At 45.0% G+C, this 16792-nt stretch overlaps 1 pseudogene; it reads right to left on the reverse strand.

The window, feature by feature from the left end:
• Window positions 1-5627: 5627 nt before the first annotated feature.
• Window positions 5628-6821, reverse strand: LOC114236769 (grpE protein homolog 1, mitochondrial-like; annotated as a pseudogene).
• Between the last annotated feature and the right edge of the window lie 9971 nt (window positions 6822-16792).

A 16792-nucleotide genomic window follows, 5' to 3' on the forward strand; every position in this document is an offset into this window, starting at 1 on the left:
CTCAGCTAAGTTGACACACAGTTAAATTAGTGAAGCTTGTTTATGTTCAAAAATCAGAGGTAATGCATGTAGTAATTGGAAATGTTATGAGATGAAGTATCTGTTCATATAAATCACTGCATAATTCTTCTTTAATAGAAACTGTAAAGCCATTAATCAATCCAGTGGCCAGTGTTGCCTTTTGGAGTTCAAACCTCTAGCTGTGGTGCGGGGTTGAAAGTAAACATCATATTTGAAAGTAATACAGTTAGAGCTGTCTTCTTTTTGTTGAATTTTCATTAACTCTGATGATCTCATCGCTCTTTGATATAGCAGTCCAAAAAGCCAGTCATTACCCATGTCCTTTCACTGTGAAATATATCATGCAAAGCAGAATTTATCCTGCAAATAAAAGCTCAGGTGTAAGCCACTTTGGGGGGAATTACATAATTTGTTGTTCTGCTATTGAGGAGGAGAATAGCCGCCCAGGGAATTGGACTGAGCGGTTTCTGCACGTGTAGGGCAGAAATATCCTCTAGGATTTTTAACTTGACGCTGGGAAGAACCCTGGACTGGGGCTCAGGAGACTGGGGTTCTGGTCCCAGCTCTGCCCGCAGTGAGCATGAGTGAACTCTGTCGAGTTGGTTTGCACTCTAGGCCTAGGTGTTCTCGTGTGAAATGAAACTGACTCAGTGATCCTCAGAGTCTTATTAAAAACAGGAGTTTATGTTTCTCTACCTCACAATGGCCTTCTCTCCTTGGTCTCGTCCAGCTGTTGGATTAAAGATGATCCTATCTTTTATATCTCAGTGGTGGCTTATTTTTGCCTCATATTTCTCATGAATCCACGTTCGGCACTGTTCTTGCTCAGCTGAATTCCATGAAATCCCAAAGCCAGAAGACTTGATGGAAGATGATCCTGCATCACCTCAAAGGCACAACCAGCCTGACATTCTTACTTGGCCTCACCTGGGGGTTTGCCTTTTTTGCCTGGGGAGCTGTGAGGAGCCTTTTCTTGTATCTTTTTGCCATTTTTAACACTTTGCAAGGTAACTGTTGCTTCTCTGTACTTTCTCGGGCTAGCTAAACCTCCATCAAAGTTTTTGCTGCTTTGGAAAATCTTACCTTTAGTATTCAGTATTTTTTCAAAGGAGGAAAAAATAATCCAAGAGGCCTCTGCTGTCAATGACTGACAGGCAGCCACTAGAAACACCGGCTAGATGTTAGGGCTTCATTAAATGAGCCCACTCTCTCTTAGGGATGTAGAGAGAAATCCAGATAGCGAACTCAACTCCAGCTAGTTGGCCATGTCTCTATTGAACACTGATTGGCAGTACACCCTACAGTATTCATTACATCAACACATTGTGCTCGTAAGTGTACAGATTCACACTTGTGTTGACATGTTGAAGTACATAATCCCATGGAACATAGCAATTACTGGACAGTAGAAACATTAAACTGTTGACCCCATAGACTCTGGCTGCATCAGATATCCTCATATTGTGGGAAGGAGCCAGGTTAGGAAATTGTAGAGCCGTAGAGGATTGAACTTGGAGAACAAAGAGCAGTGGGCCACGGCAAGAAGCCAAGGTTCTGGTCTTGGTCTTGCTACAAATCAGTCTTGAAAAAGTCACCACAGCTGGTTGAATTAGATGATCCTGAACTAATGACTCTATAGCTCTTTAGTCTCCTGTCTGTTTTCTGGTGAAAAGAACAAATGATTAATGAAGTTATTAAATGGTAGGCCAAAGATGGCATGAGAAGTAAAAGGTAGGGCTCTGGTTAATACACCTCTGAGTAATTGCTGCTGTTCATTATAATCTGATGTTGCCTATTTAAACATCTTGGCGGGAAGAGGCATGCAGAATGATTTCCTGGGGGTCTCAAAGTCCACCCCATGCTCTTATCCTCAAGTTTGGCCCAGCTTATTTGGGGTACTGGGGCAGGCTGTGAGTCTACTTGGGCAGTCCATTGAGTTAAGGTCTCCCTTATTGCTCTTAACTACTTATTCATTCAATAAGCCCTTTTACCAGAGTACAGGGAACTGGTGGTCCCATAGGGTGCTTCAGCAAGAAAGAGTTCTATGGTCAAAGAAATTTGGGGAATGCAGAAAACTACCCCTCCCCATTCTTGAAATGACACAATGTTCATTAGCATGGTACAAGCTCTGAGAAATTCTGCTGGGGGAAAAAAATCTTTAAAAATTTGTTTTAAATTTAACATTTTAAAAACCTCAGAATCCTTTGTTATTGTGGTTGTTAACCCCTGAGGAACCTTGGGAAATATGAGTTGCTCTGCAGTTATTATAGGCCAGGCATTGGCAAGGTGCTGCAGGGCATGGGGGAAAAATCCAAAATAAAGTATACTCTTTGACGGCAAGTCCTGTGATCCAAGAAACCATCTCATTTTAGAGCAAAGCAGTGTATCAATTGGAACTTTTGTCCCACTGGATTCCACCAACCTTACATAGTCAATTCTGATTGGAATATAAAGAGACACAAAATATGTTGTTCTTCGTCCATGTGCCATCTTTATTCCTTCTGACACTAGGGACAGAATTTTTAGGAGCTCTCCACACTATTCTCATGTGGTTTCCTTTGAGGCTACCAGCACTTGGTTGTATCTTAGATCGTCAACCGAGGCCGCGGTGATGGTTCTACACTTTACCTCTTGACTTTACCTGGCCTCCACTGAGATAGCCTGGTCTCAGTAGCATGATGCTTTGAGAATGAAGCTGCCTTGCTCTAGAATGCGGACAGAGGTAGATTCGTGAACTAGGTGCCTGTGTGGATTTCTTCCTAAGCAGTAGCTCCAGGCTACTCTTGGGCTCACGAGTTCTGAGGAGAAACACACTCAACCTTATGGAAAGAGGGGTTAAAGGAGTAGCTGACAAAAGAACCAGAAAGCAAAGAAGTTTAGAGCTTAAAGCAGGGGAGGGGTGTTTTTTGCAAAAACAGCATGTGCTTCATTCCTGTGGTGGAAGGAGAGAGTCGTGTCTAAGCGGGAAGCCTGGATGGGTAGATGCAGAATCCAATGGGAGATCTCCTGAGGACGAAAACCAAAGCCCAGATCCAACATCAACAGAGCCAAGCTGTCTCCGTCTGTCAGAGGCGCTTTATGTCAATCAAGCACCAAGCCTTGCTAGTTCCTAGTCCCGCCTACAAGGTAGAATGTGCCATCTTGCAGAAGGGGGTGTTTTCAGAGCTCTGAGTTTCAAACTCGAGTTCCATAGACACACACACACACACACACACACACACACACACACGTCCCAAATATTCAAAACAAGAATGCAATGAAACAAGTGAACAAATTAGCCATTTAAAAGACGGATGGCAAGTTTGTAATTCTGGCTGAAGGGGGTTGCCCTGTGGTCAAGTGTGAAAAAATGATGCTCTTGATGAGCCATTTCTGAAGGAGGGATGCACAAATAAAAATGCAGGTGACAAAGACCTGACATCTTCCCTCCTGCCTATGTGCCAGTGAGTAAGCAGATCAATCTGTTATTGGAAAGAAAAAGGAAGGCTGTCAGGAAGAAAGGGCGAGCTGGCAGGCAGCTCATTGGAATTCACAGAACAACCTTTAAGTCTGAGAACTAGCTAAACTCCATGCAGGAAATCAGAGCAGTAAGACGGGCTGGTTGTCACTGTGGCCCCTTGTCCCTGCTGAAGCTGGAGGACTTTTACCTGCTCGGAGACTGGGATTTGCTCTCATCAGGCTGCCGGACCGCCTTCCAGGTAGCTGCTACTCAGGAAAAGAGTGAAGGCTGCTGGCTTCCTCGCCACTGTTGTTTGGTTACAAATGGAGACAAAGCCCTCAGGGGAGGTAGTGAGACTTGTCACTTGTCACCGTTTAGCCTCCAGATTGCTGTCTCCCACCTGGAATCAGAGAGTCTCAGTGCTGGGGCCAGGTCTTCCCAATCCAACTTCCCATCAAGTGACAGGAAGTCACAAGCCACCACTCGAAACGTCCCAGAGACAGAGAGCTCCCTACTGCGTAAAGCAGGGCGTTTAACGTCCCTTTTCTCTTCTTTCTTTTTTTAAATTGAACAATAGTTGCTGTACAATATTGTATGTTACAGGTGTACAGTATAGTGATTCACAGTTCTTAAAGGTTACACTCCATTTAGAGTTATTATAAAATATTGGCTCTATTCCCTGTGTTGCACAATATATACTTATAGCTTATTTATTTTACACATAGTGCTTTGTACCTCTTCGTCCCCTACCCATCCCTCTCCCCACTGGTAACCACTAGTTTTAATGTCTCTTTTTTTAAAATTTGAAATATATTTGACATATAACATTGTGTAAATTTAAGGTGCACAACGTCTTGATTTGACACATTGTATATTGTAATACAATTGCCATTGTAGCTTCTAATCAGCTCTGAATCTTATCTGGGTCATCCTTTCCCGGGGGGTGGGTTGGAGAGAGAGAGAGAGAGAGAGAGAGAGAGAGAGAATAACGTCTTTTATAACCTAATCTTGGAAGGGACATGCCATCACTTCTGCCATATTCTTTTTTTTTTGCCAAAAATAAATAAATTTATAAAAAGGAAAGGGGGGGAAATTTCTTGAAATGGTATAAATTGGAATTTTAATTATGGGAATATTACCTACACCTTTCAAATCGACTGCCCACCTTTTTTGTGCAGTAAATCGAAGTAACAGTATTGACCTTTAATCCTAGAAGTACCTCTTAGAAGCAAAGCTAGTGGAAGGTTATTTTTTTCCCTCGTTTATAGGAGTACCTCAATCATTCAACTTTTCCCCTAATGTGAGGAACGGAGGGTCCTGCGGTGAGTCACAGGGTCAGTGCCTGCCGGTCGTGTGTCCTTGTTGCTGCTCCTGAGTGTCCACGGTCCCCTTCCGGGACAGAAGCCAACACGTTTGCGTGTGTCAGGCACACAGCTGCAGGATTTGAGCAAAGATGCGGGAAGCTAAGTCACACTTTGCTTAGTAAGGGTCTCCTTCCTCTCCTCCACCAAAGCACACAGCTAGCAGAACGTAGGAAAATAAACAACAGGGCTTTAATCCTCTGAAATAAAATTTTGAATTTAACATTTAAAACATACCAAGCACGCAGTCCTCAGATTTCTAAGAAAGTCCATCTTACTACGGAAAGTACCTTCTGGTCATTAGTAACAAGTTGGGTATAGATTTAAACCTTTCTATAAAGAGATGAACAAAACAGGACAAAAGTAACTGAGTGTGTCAAATTCAGTTACTGGCAAAATAAGGAGGTGAGGACGTTAGGGTGTGCCCGCTGGTCTCACATCTCCCAAAGCCAGAAGACGATCGCTCTCAGCAGCGAGACAGTAACTGATCATAAACGAACTCAAATACGTTCTTCACCAAGGGCATCGTACAATTTTTCTTAGCAAGAAAAACGTTTAAACTCTTGCCTTGCCTTCACTGAGTGACGGGCTAAGCAGTCCAGGAACTCGCGTGCTACAGTGAGACGCAGAGGACGCAGTGCAGCCGGCGCAGCCAGCTAGCAAACAGCAGGATTCCTGAAGACCTTTTATTCATTTGAAATACTCTGACGTCCCCAGAGTCTGAGCAGACACGGTGTTTTTCCCGATACCCTAGGGTCCGGTAGCGTCCCGCCGGCCTGTCCTGTAAGCACGTGGAACTGGTAACTCCCGAATGTTCATTAACACAACTGTGCAACTGGCTTACTTCCTGTCCAGCCACTGGTCACTAAAGCCTGGCAACAAGGTTTAGGAAAAGGTCAAGTGCACCCGCAGATGAGAAAAGATGAAGCGGCCTGAGTCAGCGAGTGATCCTAACAAAGCCCCGGAGCCCGTGAGGGGCGCTAAGCCTCCTTCACCGCCCCAACCAGGGCGGGTCTCAGGGTGCGCCCGTGCAGCTTGTACCCCACTTTGTTAACGAGCGCCACCGTGCCCGGCTCCTTGCCCTCAACCAGCGTGTGGAACAAGGCCTCGTGCTCGTAGGGGTCGAACTTGGCCCCCATGGAGTTCAGCCGGAGTAAGCCGTGCTTCCTGAACACCTTCTGGATCTGGACCTCAGTCATCACGAGCCCCTCGTAGAGGTTCTTCAGGTGCGGGTTATCGTCTCTAATCTCCTCCTTTGGGACACACTGTGTTGCCTTCTCCAGAATGTCTGCCACCTCCAGCAAGCCCTTGCAGAAGCCCTGAATGCCATATAGTTTCGCCTCCTCCACCAATTTTTGGCTCCTCTGCTGCAAGTTCTCAGTATCTGCTAAAGCTCGCTTATATTTTTCCTGAGTGGACAGCTTTGGCCTCTACGCCACAGAAGAGGAAAAACCCCATCAATGAACCTTTGGTATTGTTAACATTGCCCAGATGTGATTCAGCTGAAACATTTATTGTGTACTAATCATCTGAACTCTGGTATCTTCCTCATTTTGCACCAACTTTTCCTGTAATCGCATCCATCTCCTGGAATTTCTATTTTTCATGTGCACCAGGTTACTGTGTTCAGCCTTCAGGCGATTCCAGTGCCGTGGTTAAGAGCAAGGCCTCCCAGGCTCAGGCCCTAGCCCTGCCACTCAGTGGCCAGGTGACCCTGGGAAGTTTACCAAACCGTCCTGGACCTCAGTTTCCTCATCATGGTCTCCTTTAGCTACTCTTCCAGCTTGACCTTCTCTTCCATCAGTGTCTTCTCTGCAGAGGGCAGATCTGTCTTCTGTTCCTTCTGACCCACGTCCTCTTCCATTGTTCTTCTGTTTTGTAGCTGTGCACAGCAGCCGAGGAGAGGACTTGAGCAAAGAGGCCTTTTCACGCGGGCTTTCCAGGTGGGCTTGTTCCCACACAGTTCTACACCACGTATCAGGCTGGAATCGCAGCTGCATCCCCACGCACTACCGTAGTCCCCGCTGCCCGGCCCGGTCTCCCCATCACTCAAGCAGCTCCTGCGGGGAAAGCCCAGCTCCTGCTCTGCGCACCTTCTACCCAACCTGTCTTCTACCAGATAACCTGGTTCTGGGAAGCTCCCCCAACGCCGAAGGTGCTAAGCACTCGCTAAACTAACTTATGAAGCTAGACTTTGAAAAGGAGAAACCGCAGGTTTACAAAAAAACACGAAAGAAGAAAAGCCAAGGTGAGGGCACTGCCTCGTGACCCCGCCACGGAGTCACCGCTCTTGTCGAAATAAGCCGCTGTCCCCACGGCGGGGCAGGCGCCGCTGCCCTCCTGACCTCAGGCTCTGGGGCACGCGGAGGTGGACGAGGACTCGGGCCGAGCGGAAGGAGCCAGCGCGCCGCCGCCCCGCGCCCCGGGGACCCGCACACGCGGCCGCCTCGCGCCGGCCTGGGCTCGCGCGGGGCGCGGGGCGCTGTCCCACCCTCCCCGGGCCTGCTGCGCAGGGCAGCCCCGCGGTGTCCCCGCCCCGCGTGGGGGAACCGCCGCCCACAGCGCCCGGGCCGGAGCCGGGCAGGGCTCGGGTCGGAGCGGACGGGGGCGGCACGCGCACCGCGCCCTTCCTCAGCCTGGGCAGCCGGCGCCCCTTACCTCTCTGCCATATTCTATTGGTACAACATGGGAGGAGACTACATAAGGATGTGAATGGCAGGATGTGGGCATCATTGAGAGCCATCGCAGAGGCTGGTTCCCATTGCAGACCTTATCTCTCAAGCTCTAGGACAGACAGCAGCCCCGGAGGAAAACTGCGGTTGACATGAAACCTTGATACAGACCTTCTTGCTAGCACTGCCATTGAGAGGGAGGCTAGAAAGGTGACCTCAGAAAGCTGGTAATGGCCTTGGGGTTCCTTAGAAGGAGTATTGATGGTGACAAGAGTAGGCTTGAGTCTAGGCATTGGTGACAGCGAGTGAAAGAAGCTGAAACAGACTGACCTTCTTCTCCTGGCTAGGGTTCCTCATTTTTGTGTTCCACGGGGTGATGAAGGGGCATGCGCGGGAGCAGTGGCAGCTGCTTTTCTGTTGCGGGTGGTTGCGACTGGATACTGGTAAGACGCCATTTGGGGCAAGGTATTGAATTTACAAGTTTTCCAAACTGATGAGATTTACTTGTCTCCTGACTTGAGTTCATACACCAGCAGCATCAAATGGAGGCTGTTTCCATGTCAGGAAAAAGATTTGTACTTTTGTGCGGAGATGAATGAAGTCAGGTGAAGGATGTGACTTTGGCCATATTTTAACTTAGTGAAGCTTCGCTTTTGGCCCAGATTCCTTGGACTGCTTGTCCTTGCTGTCACTTAAGTCTCAATTCAATTAAAAGAACATTGATTGAGTGCCTACGGTGTTCCGGGCACTGGGTCACAGGGGCTTTCTGGCCTGTAGCCAACAGTTGACTGAGCAGATATGGAAGCAAGAAGTGATGGTGGAGGAGAGAGCTTGTCAGCAACCTTAAGATGCCAGGCTGGTGGGCAGCCCAGATGGACCAGTGGCCCTTCCGGCACGGTGGGAGGTGTAGTGGACTCTGGTGTTGCCTCTGAGAATATCTCCAGTTCAGGCAAACTGGTTTTCTATGCATCAAAAAGCTCTTCCATCCAATTCAGGTAGCTTCGCTCAGTCTCAATGCAAAGCTCAGTTTATTGCCTTTAGGGAAGGCGATGCTTGAACTAGAAGATGCTATAAGTAGCACAGAGATCCAGTTCCTTTTTGCTGGGCATGTCAGTAACCTGCTGGTCCCTGTGCTGGGCTCTAGGGAAAGCGGTCTTCCTTGGTAAGTGAATTGGCTCTGCCTGTACCACACATTATAGTTCAAACTTACTTCTCACAACTTCAGAGAAAAGCTGCCTCCTTGAGGTACCCAGAACGAACAGTCTGTACATTGGGCTTTATATTTTTAACAGGATTCTTAAGGTATAATTTACCCATTTGAAGTGTAGAATTTGATGAGTTTTCTGTTTTTCACTGTTTGGGGTGTCATTTCAGATGGCAGCAGCCAGTGTGGGCTCAATGTTGGGCAGAAACAGGAAAGACTGAAGAAAACCTTTGCGCACAACTTGTTGACACCATCCGTCAAGTCAACTGCAACTAGTTCCATTTTCAAATCTTTAGGCTCCGCCCAAGGCACTCCTTCAGAAACAAGCTCCCCAAATGGTGAGAGAAAAGGTTACACTGTCTATACTTATATTCCAGAGGTATTGAATTAGTGTGAGGCCACAGACGTGGTCTTGGGAAATGATTCCTCCTCAAAACGAAATGCACATGTGCATGTGTACACCTGGGCTCACTCTGGACTGAGAAAGTGTGCATAGAAGCACCTAGTGAACTTAGTATGTACAAATCAGTGGGTTATTAGATTCATGGAGGAGAGAAGAGACTGGAGGTAAAGAAAAAAGAATTCATGGGTAATTGCAAACGATCGTCACAAACTGTTAAAATCCGAAGGCACCTCATACATTGCCTAGTGCAATCCCCTCATTTTACAGATGAGGAACCTTAAGCAGGAAAAGGAGAACACCTTATGGACAGTCTCCGTCAGCAGCAGAACTGGGGCCAGAACTCAGGTCTCCTGGCTCCCAAGCTAGTGCTCATCACACCCCACCGAGAATACCGGCTGAGCTGCACATTGCTCTTAGGTGCTCACCTTCTTCCACAGGAGGCCAAGCTTCTAGGTACAGAGACAGATGTGAGGTGGAGATGGGTGTTAGGAGGGAAAGTGTAGGGAAAGGATTGGTGTAAAGGCCTAAAGTAAGCAGAAAGGCAAACTAGAGCAAAAACTTAAGAACTTCAAGGTGATGTTATGATGACTCCGTGTTCTGTGCTTCCAGATGGACCATAGTGCAGTGGCCTTTGGTTGCCTTTCTTAAAGACCAAAGTAGACTCCAGTTCACACACAGAACACCACTGGTGGCCTAGCTGTAATCATTCTCTCACCATCTCACTGCTGGTGGTAGAATGGCCTCATCCCCCTGTAGTTTTCATTCTATTGGCTCCATCAGCAGTTCTATTTCCAAGGGCTGTAGGCAATCTGGAAGCAGTATGGTGGGTTTAAAAAAAAGGCACCAAACTTAGAGTCAGAAGACTTTGGCTCAAGTCACTAACTCCATGACCTTGGGCACATCACTTCCCTACTTGGAACTACATTCCCTCTACCTTCAACATGGTGGGGTGTGGGGGGCAGGATGGATCATCTCCAAAGGGCCTACCAGCTTCAGGACTGTGTGAGGCCACACCATTTTCCAGTTTAGGCTCATTGACTAGTGTTGGAGTCTCCGCCTCCATTTCTACATGGGAAAGTCGGTGCGTATGAAGAAAATCTTTCCGCGGCCACAAGGGTCCATCAAATTCTGGCCAGCTAACTTGCAGGTATGTTGGTGCCCATGTGGAGCCACTGGGGAGCCATGGCATATAGAGGCACGAACTGTGGCAGGTTTTTAGTAGATAATAGTTGGGTCTGAGTGGGGAATATTTGCAAGAGGGTGAGTTAGGCTTGGCTCCCCTGCTGTCCTTGAGGGATATTGTTTCATCAGCAAATATATACTTTTCTTTGAAGGAGCAGTAGTAAATAACATGTCCAGGATTTTAATGTCGTTGGACCAAGCTATAGACCTGGAGAGCCCAGGGGCCTGCAGCCAGCACTGAGATGCTCGTCAGTTATGACAGTAACTCAGCCAGTGGGGCAGGTAGTTCAGCCTCTTGGGCCACAGGTTCTACGACTGCAATCTGGATGCTGCCATCAGACATATGGCAGCCAGAAACTCGATTCCATTAGCACCGAGTGAAAACTTGCGCCCTCTGTACCACTAGGGACTCTCAAACTTGAGAAACAGCTGAACCTTCAGAGCAAGAATATCAAATTCATAGGGGATACAGATAGGTGTGTTATCATTTTATGTTGTCTCTTCCTGAAGGCCTCCAAGGTTTGTCCATGACTAGCCTCCCCTAGGTTAAGGTTACTGTGAATAACATAGCCTGTTATTCACAAGGCAGGAAGAACAGATGCACTTGTAATTGCTTAACAGTGCTGTCAGGATGAATTAATTCACCCCAGATTTAGATTAAACTATCCCAGGAAAGCACCACAACTTTTACTTCCTTTCTAATTCTTCTTTTTATTCCTTCATTTGATAAACATGTCTTATGATTCTATTATGTGCAAAGTCCCTAATGCCACAGCTGAAAATGCTCTTTTTTTCTTTAATGAAGAAAACTTTGACGAAGATCCCAACTGTTTCTCTCCTTTGAGTTGTGAAGCTGTGCCTAATTGTGTGAGAAGAATATTACCTGTGGAAATCAAAATGAATTCCATTCACAAACAAAGATTTCTTCAATAAATCCCAGCAGAGATACCCACCTTCCCCTACCCCCAGATTGGGGAAAATGTTGATTTTGTGAAAGCATCTGCTCCAACTTTGTATTCTAAATATTATTTTGGAAGGGGCAGAATGAGATAGCATTTAGTGAATATTAAAGACAGAATAATTCTCCTATTCATTGTAATAGTTGTTTCTTACTTTTTTTGTAGAGAAGGTATGAGCCTATACTTATGTTAGGGGAGAGCTGTCTACAGCGTTGGAGATTTTGTTTCGGAAACTCTTGTGTCTACACCCTGAAAGAAAAAAAGATCGTGATCAGGGTCTTTACAGTGCTGAGAGTCAAACTATTTCAGGTGGCAGAAGTTTCCAGGTACCCAGTTGGCCTGACACCCATGCAGGCAGTAGATAAGAAAAGTCACAAGGTCATACCTTTTGGGGAAAAAAGATGCTATCCTGTTGGCTTGTCATGACAAAGCACCTGAAATCCCCTTTACTAAAGTTACTCTTTTGATTGAAGCCTCTTGTTAAAATGTCAACATGTTTTGTGAAAACAGTGGCTCATCAATCCACAGACACCCATCAGTTTCTTAGTGGGGATGAACTTCTCAACCAAGACAGCCCCTGAGGGCACAGGAGGCAGGGTTCTGAGGAAGGGAACAGAACAGGAGCTGTCTGAAGCTGGTGGTTCTTCCTAGGGAGCAAAGGTCAAGGTGAGCAGAACAGTAAGGGATGGAAGCGAGAAGACTCATCCCGAGGCAACGGAGTGACCCTGAGGATGAACTTTGCCTGCCTTACACTCTGTGGCTAAGCATGATGGGTGGCCTTCTTAATCCCATCCCACATGCTGTCACCAAGGCTTCCCAGCCAAGGCAGGCTGCTCACATTTGTCCTTAAGTAGAAACAAGTAAAGAGATGAACATTCTGGAAGGATACACAAGCCACTAGTATCAGTGGTGGTCTTCAGGAAGGGGAATTGGGTATCTGGGAACAAGGGAGGAAGGGAGGCTTACTTTTGAATCTTGTACTGAGAGAGTGTACTATCTCTTCAAGACATAAATGAAAACAAGAACTTCCCTGGTGGTGCAGTGGTTGGGAATCCGCCTGCCAATGCAGGGGACACGGGTTCGATCCCTGGTCCGGGAAGATCGCACATGCTGCGGAGCAACTAAGCCCACGAGCCACAACTACTGAAGCCTGCACGCCTAGAGCCCATGCTCCACAATAAGAGAAGCCACTGCTCGCCGCAACTAGAGAAAGCCCGTGCACAGCAACGAAGACCCAATGCAGCCAAAAATAATTAATTAATAATTAAATTTTTTAAAAAGGACAGCTGTCATTTAAAAAGAGAAATAAATGAAAACAAATAAATAAAGACAATTGGAGCCTTCCAATGAGAAAGAAAGATAAATTCTTGGGTTTCAATACCACAGATTTAGTCCCCCATTACTCTCATGAATGTGTACGATGCAGTGGGCTGTGGAGAGAGCAGAGCTGAGTTCAAATTCCAGCTCTTAGCAGAGGTGTGACAGAGATTCCTAAATGTGAGGCTTGGGGAAGTAATAATAACAGTACATTCACCATAGAGTTGAAGTGAGGCTTAAATGAGATGAGGGCTATACATTTTCCAGCACAGTGAAGCATAGTACGACTTAACCCCTTTTCCTTTCTAACTCCCACCCACTATGGAAGCAACCTAAGTGTCCATCAACAGATGAATGGATAAAGAAGATGTGGTATATTTATACAATGGACTACTACTCAGGCATAAAAAAGAATGAAATTTTGTTATTTACAGCAATGTGGATGGACCTAGAGGGTATTATGCTTAGTGAAATAAGTCAGACGGAGAAGGACAAGTGCTGTATGATATCACTTATATGTGGAATCTAAACAAACAAACAAAGAAAACAAAATAGAAACAGACATAGACACAGAGAACAAACTGATGGTCACCAGACCTGGCAGGGGGTGGGGGTGGATGGGTGAAATAGGTGAAGGGAATTAAGAGGCACAAACTTACAGTTATAGAATAAATAAATCACAGCAATGTAATATACAGTATAAGGAATATAGTCAATAATACTGTAATAATTTTGTATGGGGACAGATAGTTACTGGACGTGTCACAGTGATCATTTCATAATGTATTTGTTGGATCGCTCTGTTGTACATCTGAAACTAACAAAGTCCTACATCAACTATACTTCAATAGAAATTTTTTTAAAAGAGAAAAAATAATTACAAAGCTCCTTGGAGCTTCAGGGCACAGGCTCTGGCTTTTCATTCTCTGCTGTGCTTTGGGTACCCTGTGGGCAAACTGGCAAACACTGAAGAGCACTAAACTCTCTCCAGGGCAAGTCATCTGGGATGACCCTTACACCCCCCCTACCCCCAGGGATATGGGAAGTTTGGGGGGTGGAAGGGTAAGTAAGAGAAGGTAAAGTTTGTATCCTCAACATTCAGGCCTATGGTTAATTGGTGTGTTTCTCATCCTGAACTTCAAGCATTTAGGGAACACAAAGGTTTTGGAGCAATGGAGGAAGGATCTAGTTATACCTCTGTTGATTACACAAAACAAATGAAATGAATTAGATTCATACTTATAATGTGTAGTGACTCCTAGGCACTCCATAAATATTTGTTACATGCATGCATGAATGAATGGTCTAAATACATGAGTGTATGAAAGCAACAGCTGCTTTTTCCTAATCTGGGGTCTCTTATCTCAGTGCTGAGTAAACCTATGTTCTCCACTAATATGTAAGCTTCATGAAGGTAGGAACCTTGTCTGTCTTGTTGATCGCTGTACTCTTATTGCCTAACACAATATTTCAGTCAAGGTTCTTTGGTTGCCAGCAACAGAAGCAAAATGTCTCTGACTGACAGTCTTGACTGTCAGTTCTGGTTACCCAAGGAGAAGGGACTTGGTTGAGAGAGTTTGGGGAATTTAAATAATTTATGGGGAGGTTAAAGAACAGGGCTTGAAAAAGGACAGAGGTCTACAAATCAGGAACCATAGCGGATTGTCTCCTAGCAGGGAATCTTCTTGGTAGAGCACCACTTCTGGGAAGAATAAACTAATTTCTTCTAGTCTTATGTTACTACTTTAAGATTCAGAGTCTCATGAGACTGCTCCTGATAGGCTGAGCTTAACTTTTGTGCTGTACTGGGTAGTGAGAGGAGGGATGTGGCAGAAGGGAGTCCTTCAGGGAGCCCTTTGGTTTTCACAGTAGCAGGACAAGAGCTTGGGTTTACCACCCCACCAAGAATACCCAGAATGGGGGAGAAACCATTCTGCAAAAAGAAATTAGGCTGCTGTTAGGAATGGATGAGTAGGTTGGAGAAAAATCCACATTTGCCCACTACATACAATATAGGACTGAATGTGTTTTGGTTGAATCAATGGCTAATTCGGTAATATACTTATTCAATAAGTGTACAATAGTGCTTAGAAGAGAAGGTCTCTCCCCCACGTCTCATGCCTCATCATGTATTCACTTATTTTTTAAAGGCTAAGGTATATCAGGATGTTGAGAGAGTTGAAGAGTTCAAGATAAGCATCCCAGAATTATAGAGAAGAGTGCTGTTAGAAAAGGTGAGTTTTAGAGATCTTGGATACATAAGTTGACCTCACTCTAAAGAAAATCAGTATATGAAAATGAGTGTAGTTATTTGTCTATGCTGTTGTCATCTCTCACCAGAGGAGTTCACAACTGATTACATTCTTTTGTTAAGGTGCTTCACCATACAGCTTTCTAAGAGCTCCCCCAAATATCTGAAAATATATTTTGATACCAACTTCTAGGACCCTTCAGCTCTGAATAGGGAGGGCTCAGCTGTGGGAGAAGGAAATCTGCTTACATTCCCCATCTTACCATACTCTTGGCATGATACTCACAAAGTGAGATTCATAGAAAAGGTGGAGGCATATGGCATTCAGGGCCCTGCATTGGAGGACTCTGGTGTGAGTATTAAGAAAAGACCCAAAAGAAATCAATAGTAAGTGGTAACTTCAAATATTGAAAAAAAAATTCATCTCATCTAAATGCATAAGAAAGCTACAGATGTTTCCTTAACATATGCAGTCTTATGCAAATGATTATGTAAATTAAACAAAAAGTTGGGACTGGCAAATTCCCAAGTTTTCAAGATTTACTTATGTGAACCTAGTATTCATCATAGAAACAGGTGGAAGGTTTTTGCTCACACCTCCTATCACTTAGATGGGAGGGGAGGCAAGCCTGAAGTATGTGCTACATTAATAGGGGGAAGGCGCTCAAATCAGGGGATGTACTAGATAGATGGTTAGATAGTTAGATAGATAGATAGACAGATAGATAGGTAGATAGTTTTCACCTTCAAAATGTTAGCCAGCTCCTCCATCATGCTTAGCTGGTTTTGGGCAGCAATGGGATTAGAAATGGAAATGAATCTGGGTTGCAGTGAATTTTGATGAAGGCCTAGTTCATGCAAAAAAGATTAAAAAATAAATCCTCAGCCCACCAATTCCCAGAGGAATGGAAAACTTTAGAGCAATTATAGGGGAAGAATAAAGACCTAGTGTAACATCCTCCATCAAATCTTCAGACACTGGCCCTTTCAGGGGTAGAGACAGAGGGGTATACTTTATAGTGGATCAGACTTCCCCAGTTGGTGGACCTAAAAAATCAGGTTGTGAAGGTTGACAGTGAGCTGGATTGTCCTCTCGCTGTTTTCCACCCAAAACATATTCTCCCAGTCCTTCTTCCCATCCTTTATTAACCTCAAAATGGTTGTGTAATAGACCTACTCCTCTGCACCTTGACTTTTTTGATACTGTTGTTGTTGTTTTACATTTAGCAATATGTCAGAACATAAAGGGTTTTTTCTTTTAAGACTGCATGGTATTCCATTGTATGGCTATACCATAACTTTTTCAACAGGTTTCCTAATGATGGTTTCCAAATGTTTGCTATTTCAAAAGAATGCTGCAATAAATAGTCTTGTACATGTCCCCCCAAAAAGAAATAGGTTTGTGGACTTGAGGTTGGGAGACCATTTCCTAGCATTGGGGCCAGTGGCCATACAGCTAGTGACTGCTTCCTTTTGACTGAGTCCAGAAATGTGAGCAAGTAAAGGTTTCAGGGAGGTCTGACATTCTTTTAAGCTGTTTATCTGACCAAGTACAGCATGCTGGTCATTACAGGTGCTTCCTCTGGACCCAGCCCCATGCCAAACACCATAGAGGATGCAGTGATATACAAGCCACAGTGCTACCCATAACAAACTGGGACTGTCCTTGGGGTAATAAAACATCCACACCAGGAACAAATTGTCCTCAGTAACACATGTTCAGCCTTCAAACTGTGTGGTAGAGACCCTCAGGCATAATATACAGAAGTCACTTAATTATAAATCTAATTTCTCAAATACTTATTGAGAATCCACTATGTTGAGGTGCTGAATAAGACAGATACAATTCGTACAATTGACTGGGGAGACAGGAAACCAAATGTCCAATAACAATACTGTGTGTGATACTGTCATATGTCATACACTTTTTTTTTAAAGGTTTGCATATTTTTTTAAAAAATTTTATTTATTTATGGCTGTGTT

Source organism: Balaenoptera acutorostrata, chromosome X (genome assembly GCF_949987535.1).
Source record: "Balaenoptera acutorostrata chromosome X, mBalAcu1.1, whole genome shotgun sequence".
In the NCBI taxonomy this organism is placed as follows: Eukaryota; Metazoa; Chordata; class Mammalia; order Artiodactyla; family Balaenopteridae; genus Balaenoptera; species Balaenoptera acutorostrata.